Raw genomic sequence first — 9,755 nt, 5'->3', positions numbered from 1 at the left:
GGGTGGGGAGGGGGAGGTGATGGGGAGGGGGAGGGTGGTTGCTCCCGCTGGCTGCCCGCCGCCCCTCTCCTCCGCTCCTTAATTTCGGGCTGATGAAATGGACGCCCAGAGGAAACTGCAATCACACATGGCCGGAAAGAGATCAGAAAGGAATTTAAAAAAAAAAAAAAAAAAAAAAAAAAAAAAAAAGCAGGATCTTGGAGAAAGGAAAATCCAAGGGAGGGAAAAAGACGGCTGAGGGTGACATCTAGAGGAACTCAAGATGGGGACCAGCTTTGTGGGGTGCCCCAGGCCCTGCCACTGGCTGGGGGTACCCTGGGACAGGGATGGGGTTGCCTGGGTGGAAAAGTGGTTGTTTGGCAAAAAAGGGTTAAAGTTAAAGAAAGCGGCTGCTGTGGCTTTAGCTCCTGGCTGTCCCCGCTGCGACGCTGATCGGGGACTGAAGTTGCACGAATGACCAGGACCGGAGTCACTGCTGTTACGAGTTTTGTCCTGCCTCAAATATATGGGAAGAAAGAGGCTGGGGACTGCAGTGGGGGAAAAGAAACACAGCTGGAGAGAGGGGGGAAGGCAGCAGGGGACAGGGCTTGGTGTCACAGCCCCTGTTTTGTCCCTTTGATGGGTGCTGGATGGGCAAAGACAGTGCTACAGGGCAAATGCTTTGTGCGGGGGTTTTAGGGGAGGCAGGGGTGCGAGGTGGGACCAAGGGTGCAGGGGGTGGGCAGGGGCTTCCTCCCCAGCCCCACACTTTGGGGGTTTGGACCAGGAGGGCATCTTGTGGTGCTGGGGCTCTGAGACTCCTGGAGCATATCGGGGTCCCGGTGATGGAGGCTCAGCAGAACCAGGGCTTGCCACCGGCCCTTGTGGGAGAGAGGACACAGGATCTGCTGTGAGTGGGGAGCTGTGCAGGCTGTTTCAGGCCTAAAATACCTGAAAAATCATTTTACTCATTACATATGGGACATGTTTAGAGTTGGTTTCAGCCCTCCAAAATCCTTAGTCCTTCCCCAGAGGCTGCCAAGATCCTCCTGGCTTGCAGGTTCACTCTATGGTGGTGGCACCTATGGACCCACTGGAAACCACTGGGGTCCCCAGCGTCATGGCATGGGGTTTGTCAAAACATCTTGATGCTCACACATATGAGGGCCTGCAAATTAAAGCAGTTTATACCTTCACCCCTCCCAAAATACAATGGTGGGACTGGTACTTTGGAGCAAAGCACCGTCTCTCCGGGTTTTGCTCGTGCTCTCTCCAGTTGCCTCTGCAGGGACAGAAATTTTGGCAGCCCTGGCAGGACTTGACCCATGCAAACCTCATGAAGTTCAACAAGGCCAAGTGCAGGGTCCTGCACCTGGGTTGGGGCAACCCCCCTCGTCCATACTGACTGGGGGATGGATGGATTGAGAGCAGCCCTGTGGAGAAGGACTTGGGGGTACTGGTGGATGAAAAATGGGATGTGAGCTGGTAATGTGCACTTACAGCCCAGAAAGCCAATTGTCTCCTGGGCTGCATCTAAACCAGCGTGACCAGCAGGTCCAGGGAGGGGATTCTCCCCCTCTACGCTGCTCTGGTGAGACCCCCCTGGAGCACTGCGTCCAGCTCTGGGGTCCCCAGCACAAGACACATGGAGCTGTTGGAGTGGGTCCAGAGCAGGGCCACAAAAAGTGATCAGAGGGCTGGAACACCTCTCCCATGAAGAAGGGCTGAGAGAGTTGGGGTTGTTCAGCCTGGAGAAGGCTGCAGGGAGACCATATTGTGGTCTTTAAATATATAAAGGGGGTTCATAAGGGAGATGAAGAGAGGCTTTTTACCAGTGCCTCAAAAGGTAAGACAAGGGGCAATTGTTTTAAACTGAAAGAGGGTAGGTTTAGATAGGACGTAAGCAAGAAATTCTTTATAGTGAGGGTAGTGGGACACTGGTTGCCCAGAGAAGCTGTGGATGTTCCATCACTGGAATTGTTCAGAGTCAGGTTAGACGGGGCTTTGAGCAACCTGGTCTAGTGGGAGATGTCCGTGTCCATGGCAGGGGGGTTGGACTAAGTGACCTTCAATGGTCCTTTCCAACCCAAACCATTCTGGGATTCTGGGATTCTATGCCTGCAATGGGGCTGGATGTCCAGGGAGCAGCTTTGCACCACCTGGCAGTGGCTCACTGAGGATTGGGCATTTAGGCTTTTATCCCCATGAAGGTTGGTCCCACACTAAGTGTTTTGGCTGATTGGAGAGCAGGGCGAGGTCTCCATCTTTGCACTGGCTGACTGCAAAACTCCCCTTTCCCAAAGAATTAGGGGACATATGGGGTGAAAATGAGATCCTGAAGAGTTTGGTTTTTTCTTTCTTTATCCATGAATTAACTTCTGTTTTCCCCCTTCTCTGGAGCAGAATAAGCTTTTGTTTAAGGCAATAAGCTGCAGAGATACTGGCTTCTTGTGTTTATGTTTTCCATTTCCAGGCAAATCCCATTTCAGAGCCCCCTGAACATGAGTCTGGGAACTGAACATCCCAACCGCAGCGAGCCGCGGTGGACTGAGGATCAGAATAGAAGATTGTTTTTACACAGGGGATTTAACAGCCTGGGTTTGGCTTCTGATGTCCATCCAAAGCATGCGGGTGGAGAAGGAATGCTCTGTTTTCAGTCTGCAGTGGAGTCACTGTTTTAATTTTAGCTTCTCCAGAGCAAAGCTGTAAGCAAGCCTTTACCAAAGCAAAGCCTATGGAGGCTGGAAGGGGCAGAGGAACTGGAGCCTCTGGAGCCGTGGCACACAGGGGTACTGGGGTGTCCCGCTCCCGCCCCCCCCCCCCCCCGGGGATGCCGGGCCCCCCAAATCCATGTGTCCCTCTTAAAAACACTGATGTGACTCATCTGTGCAGGTCAGAGGAGGTGTTGGGACATCGTGTGGCTGCCGGTGCTGACACCAGGAGGGCAGAGCTGAGCTCAAGGAAGAGCCATGAATGCACCAAAAGGACCTTCATTTTGCAAGAGCAAAGCTCCATCAAGTGGTGCCAATAAACCCCCACCAAAACACAGAGGAGCTTCAGCGGGTGCAATTTATGTGTATGGCAGGAAAAACTGATCCCAGGAGAAATCAAGCAAGTTTAATTTCCTCTGTGGCTTTCCATGGTTGATAGTTACTGCTGGACGTGAGCATCAGCCTCTGCTTTGCTCGCAGCTCACTGATGTCCCAGTGGGTTGGTGCTGCCCGCAGAGCTCCAAAGCCCCTTTTGGGAGAGCAGCCAGGTCAAAATGAACCCAAAAAGGTTTCAAAATTTCACCACCTTCTTCCTAAGGATCCTTTCCTCTCTGCAAGGGCTTGCAAAGAAATAGACGTTGCTGCTTTTCCTTCAACAGCTGCTGTAAGATCCAGCAAATGCCCCTGCTCAGTCACTAACTCGCAACTCAGTATTTGTTGAGAACAGTTTGCTTCCCCTTTCCTTGGCGGTATTGTGAAATTCCCGAAACCTCATTGCGCTGAAAGGATTTGCAAATGTTTTTTTAGCAATGAACCCCTGAGCGGCAGGTTGTGGAACGTGGGAATGTTGCAACGGCAGCCGGTGTCGCAATGGCACTGGCCAAGGACAAGCACAGATCCCTGGCTGGGTGTGCTCTCCATCCAGGCTCCACCAAGCAATGCTGGTCAGCATTGCCGGCTGAACAGGCAAACCATATTTCCAACGCAAACATTTACAGTTGTCAATGTATGGATTTCTTTCATAACCTTTCCAAGCAGGGAAAAATCCAATGCCCAAGTGCTTGGGGAACAAAGTCTTTCCCCCTTCACAACTGAAGCTGGACTGATACGAATTTTTTCATGTGAACAAATATTTATGGAGATGCTGCCACGGTCTCATGCCAGCTTGGTTGTACCCCTTGGAAATGAGGCACTCACTCACTGCAAGGGAAACAGCCATGGAAACCAGGAGCTGGTGGAGTCCCATGAGTCAGTGTGGTCACAGACACCTCCTTGTTCAGTAAAGGAAAATGCATTTTGCTTGTGGGGTGTCATCAGCCCTTGTCCCCTGCCCCACAGAGCAGAGGGCTTGGGGTGTCGTTGGATTAATTGAGGTGTAGCTGCTCTTGCTGCTTAGAAAGGTTTATGGTTCGTGGTTGGTCCTTGCTGCCTCCAGGCAAGCTCAAACCATCCCAATTTTAGCGGGTGAACACTGAGGAGAAAAAAGAGGCTTTGCTCTCTCTCCCCACTTTAAATATCTTGGAAAACAATTGCCTTGAGTGGGAATGACAGTGATGTGGAAGTGTGCAGATCATCGCTCTAATTTCTCCCCTTCCCCAAATCCATGTATTTAGGTCTGCATGCAGCTCGTGCACCAGTAGCGAGACTGCAGGCAAGGAAGAGGGCAAAAAAATAATCATCGCAGCAGAAAACTAGTGCCCACTTGATAAATGACAGTGGCTTTTCCTTTAGGATCGTGCAGCAGTTTCTTTTCCTGTTACTGACATTTTCCTCTCTGTTTTCCATCTAACCCAAGGGACATCTCCTTCCCTTGAGCCCGCGCTCCTGAGTCCTGCTATTATCAGCAAAAATGCAATTCTACAGTTTGTTTGCCCTTGGGAAGCACTTTTTTCCCCTCAAGTTAAAATAGGAAAAACTTTTTGGAGAAGTAACTTTCTTCAGCGGTAAATAGCCACTGAGCTCCTCTTGCAGCTGGAGGCTGAGCATGTCTGGGGGTTGCTGTACGAGCAGTGCTCTCGCTCCAAATTGCAGCAGCACGCAGAGCTGAAGACGACGTCAGGAAGGGCTGAGACTGATAAGCTGATACTCCAAACGGGTTAAAAACAGAAATGAGACACAAAAAGGCACAAAATAAGCTCCTGGATGGTGAGCCTGAGAGGAAATACTGCCCAACTGCTTGACCATGGGCAAGGTGGTTTATTTGCATGCATTTGCATCTATGTCAGGTCTCCACTGCACGGCAGGGTTACAGGGCTGCAGGATGCAGGGTGCAATCTCATTGGCAGGGGGTTGGACTAGATGACCTTCAAAAATCCCTTCCAACCCAAACCATTCTGTGATTTATTGATTCTTGCTTGAATAGATCTTCCTTTTCCTGCAACATTGCCTTCTTCCTCTGACATGTTTGCAGAGAGCAGCCGTATCATCTCTTGGTGTGCAAGACTAAGAAAACTCAGCTGTTTTGGGCACCTCTAGTGAGAGGCTCTCCATTCCCTGGAGTATCTCAGCAACCGTTCCCTACACCTCTTCCAGTCTGAATTTATTTATCTAACACAGCCATGGCATTGTGCACACCATTGCAAGTTAGTTTTCACCACTATCTTGTACAATGGTGTTACTTATTCCTCGTCTCTAATGGAACCTGTCCTACAATCCTCTCTGCGGTCAATTTTCTCCCCCCCCCTTTTTTTTTAATTCTTTGTATTGCTTGAGTCTAGCCAGCAAGCTGCTGCTGCTACTAAAATTATCTCCTCTGCCTGCTGCTTGGCCCGTGTCACGCCTCCTCCTGAAGCTTTGCATCGGCTCCTGGTCTCCTTCCACAGCAAATTCAGATGCTGCATCTTCCTCCTAAGTGCCTGCACAGCTTCCACCAGCTCCCCTGGCTGGGTGAGCCCCTGCCACCAGAGCAATGCATTTCACAGAAACAGGCATCTGGACAGCCATGAGACTGGTCCAAGTGGGAGGCAGAGATATGTCAGCAGCTGGAGCTTGGATTTGGGTCTTCTTTCTAAATCAGTGGCTTTCATCTTGCGATCAGCTGGACTCAGAGCTGTGGGCGTTATGAAACAGCGTGGGTTTGTGCTTGGGTGAGAGCAGTACAGGTCCATGCTATGGCCTAGAAAGGAGGTCCCTGTGCTGTTCTCCTCCCATGGTCCTCTGTCCCATCGTTTGGACTCCTGAGACTGCATGGTGAATCTTATTAGCAATGAGGTTAAGCTGAAAAATAAACAAGGAGAAGGAGAAGGAGAAGGAGACGGAGAAGGAGTTGTTCTGCAGCCAGATCACATCCCATAAGTCCATGCCATGGCTGTACAAGTGCTGGTGCTGGTGCAGGAGGGAACTGGGAACTCTGCTGAGGATGCTTTTCTTCACGATGCTTCAGCAAAAGGATGCAGGACACAACCACTGATGTTGGGACTGCACATGCAAGATGCCAGGGAGCTGACAAGACTGTAAAAACAGAGGTCAAAAACAAGCTGAGGAGGACACCTAAATCAGAGCCCCCAGCAGGGTTCTGCACCTATCAAGCACCCCAGGAACACTCTTACCTTAAAGCTTCCCATCTTCCTCGGGTAACCTCTTCTCTGGATAGCTGGAAAATTCTTCCTGAGCTGCAGGAAATCTTCTTTGCTGCAAATTGAGCTAATGCCTCCTTTACTACCAGCAGCGAACATCAAGCACACTCGATTAGATATCTATTTCTAATATTATTTCCCGTCTCTTTTTTAATCAAAACCTGAAAATCTTTCAGCTTTTCTTTATAGGTGATTTTTTTAAACTTTTACTCTTGATTTTTCCCTTCTGTCTGGATTCTCACCAATTTTTCTACATTTTTATTGACATGTCTTCCTCAAAGCTTGATGCAATACTCCAGCTGAGACTCAGAGGTGCCCCCAGAGAGAATAATCACTCTGCTGTCCTATTCACGATGCTCCTGCAAATGGATTCCAGGCAGTGCTGAGTGTTTTAGGCAAAGCAGGAGGATCCAGGAATCCTAGGAGATCCCTGTGCCTTTGTAAACCCACTTGTGGGAGCAGGTGGCAGAAACACCAGTGCCTCCCACTCACCCTGTCATCAGGTCTCTGCAATCTGCTAGTGCAGCGCTTAACGAAGTTTGGTGTTTTAGCTTGTCTCAGCAAGTTTATGGAAAGCCATCGAGAGACTCTAGACTAAACCAAAGCTGATGAGGCCATGATTTCAAGTGTGTGAGCAGCTTAATTCGGTCCTATTGCATGCTTGTCACTGGATCTGCAGTTCGGGTGGTGTTTAAGGCCATTAGAGAATTAGCACCATGTTTATTCTGGGCTGAATGAGACAATTTAATTTCTCTTAAATGTGCTACCCTCCCTGCGGCTTTTTCTCACATGCAGACACCCTGCCAGTGCAGCGTCAAAAACCTACACTTGCTTTTTACTGTTTTTTTAATTAGACTTACAAACAAGTGTCGTACAAGTGTAGTGCTATGAACAAAGAACAAGTGCCATGAATTCCTGTAGCTTTCAGATGTGTTGCTTGTAATGGGCATTGAGTGGTGAGGTGGCTGAATGGGTAGTGCTTTCTCACAGTGTGCTGAAAAGAAAAAAAAGAGTTTATTTGAGTGATGCAGCACCCTTGTCTCTCTGCCCTCTGCATGCATCTCAGGGGAGATATGTGCAAGTACTGCATGCCCCGATGCAGGATGCTCCTTTCTGTTCCCTGGAGAAGATCCAGTTCATGGCTAAAATGGTGTCCCTGCTCCTCTGGATGCCCCCACCCCACCAAAGCTGCTCTTGTGGGGAGGACCCAAGGAAACCCCAAGGAGCATCAGAGGAGGATCCCAAGTGGCCCAAGACCCTCCAGCACTGCCTTGCCCCATGCTTTCCTTTTTCTAGTTACATATTTTGGTGTAGATTGGCAAAACAGGGCCCACTGCTTTTAGCTCACTCTTTCCTGAGGTTGGGTTTTGTGGGAGTGGTGGATACATAGCTTCCCTATGTTAAAAATTAGCTTTTCCTCTGCATGTGTTGAATTAATTTTAATTCAGAGCAGCCCGTTCTAGCTCATTTATGCAAGCCACTCAAATCCTTGTGCCAGCACAAGGGAGGGAACAAGCAGCTGGGAGCGGAGGAGGCTTCTTTTGGCAGAAGTGCCAATTTCTGCCAGTTTAAAGCAGTTATGAAATTCTGGGTGGGGCTTCGTGATCGATTGAAGCTGGTCTGAGGCAACCCAAAGGGAGGAGATCTGCCACCTCTGCCTGCCTGGTCCCCAGCCTCTTCCCATACATGCAGGACTTTGCAACAAGAGAGGCTGCAGGATTTTTCTGCAGTCTTGGGGCTTCAGGGAAGGCTAATAAGGGCCAGGCTCCCCGACTGCTTTGTATTTTGAAGCCTTTGCTACCATCTGCACAAAGTGGTTTATTCCTGCAGGCTGGCTCTTCCCCATATTCCACCGCGGAACTGCTTTAAAAGGCCACTAAACACGCTGTAAATAATTTACTAAATCTACCTTTCTGAGCAGGCAAATCTTGGGCTTGCCCCAGGGACATTATTTGATCAGAGCTGGGACAGGCAGAACTCCCTAACTGCGACGGGAAGCAAGATATCCCAAGGGACAGCTTCTGTTTTACATGATTTGAGGTTGATGATCAGTTGCTTTTATAAAGTTCCCATCATGGGAGTGTACAGAAGGAAATAGCATTGTGCTGGTACAGCTACTTGGCTCGGCTTTTTTTCTCCAAATTGTTTAAAAAATAATTTCAATCTGTTTTTTTATCTCCCTTGCAGACTTGAGGTTCTGTTACAGCTTTATTTAAAGTTATGGGTTTTATTCCCTTAGGGAAGAAGGAAATTTTTCAGAAAACAAACTCCTTAAGGATAATGTCCATATAAATGACATTCTTCTCTGTTTGTGCTCTTAATTGCATGGATACACTTTGTGGATACTCCTGATTTATACTGGTAACACAGGGCCAGCTGACTTTCAGGTTGGGACACGTTCTCTGAGGGTACAGTTCAGGTCAAAAAAAGTGTTTTTAGGGGACAGGGACTGGGACCAGACCTAAGAAAACTGCCTTCTGCTCTTGATTTGCCCCTGGTTTCTGGGAGGAATTGAGAAATGGTGAGGAATGTGAACTGCTCTGAGAGCTGCCCATGAAAAGTGTTACAAAATGTGACTTGCAGAGCCACTCACCCCCTTTTCTTGCTTAATTAGAAGGTGCAAACTCCTGTGCCCAGACGATGTCTCAACATTACCCCGACTGCAGCAGCTATTTTGCTCTGCTGCTGCTGAAGCCTTACTGGCACATCTAACGCACAACAAAGCCTTTAAATGAGGGACCAAACTTGCCCGTTCTTGCAGGAAGCTGAAAACATCTATGATTTCCTTCATTACCACAAGTAACCTTTGCAGCTTCGGGACTAGCTCTCCTGCAAAACATTTTAAACAATCACAGCCGCAGTATGAGAAATAAGGACTTTGCAAGGCTGATGTGTGAAATTAAAGTGTTCTTTCTGGAGATGGTCCTATGGGGTCACCAGGAAATCCTCCCCCTCATGCCTGCAGGCACAGGGTGGGGTGGTGGCGGGCTGTGGGCAGACACCAGTGATGGGAGAAGGCAGAGATGGGCAGGGGGTCGCTGGCTGGGCAGGGGACAGGGGATGGGGAGAGCTGGACCAGGCTGGGATGGGGACAGGGGACAGCTGGCATAGCCCAGGCTGGAGACAGGGAATGGGGACAGCCCAACCAGGCTGCGCTGGGGACAGAGGATGGCTGGATGAGGCTGGGCATGGGACAGAAGATGGGGACAGCTGGGCCAGGCTGGGATGGGGACGGGAGATGGGGACAGCTGGACCAGGCTGGGATGGGAACAGGGGACAGCTGGACCAGGCTGGGATGGGGACAGGAGATGGGGACAGCTGGAACCAGGCTGGGATGGGGACGGGAGATGGGGAGAGCTGGACCAGGCTGGGATGGGGACAGGGGACAGCTGGTATAGCCCAGGCTGGAGACAGTGGCTGGGGACAGCCACACGGGGTCGGGTTGAGGACGGGAAATGGGAACAGCCGGACCAGGCTGGGCAGGGGACGG

Source organism: Haliaeetus leucocephalus, unplaced genomic scaffold, assembly GCF_000737465.1.
Source record: "Haliaeetus leucocephalus isolate CR32 unplaced genomic scaffold, Haliaeetus_leucocephalus-4.0 Scaffold953, whole genome shotgun sequence".
Classification (NCBI taxonomy): Eukaryota; Metazoa; Chordata; class Aves; order Accipitriformes; family Accipitridae; genus Haliaeetus; species Haliaeetus leucocephalus.
This window is presented reverse-complemented; position numbering follows the sequence as displayed.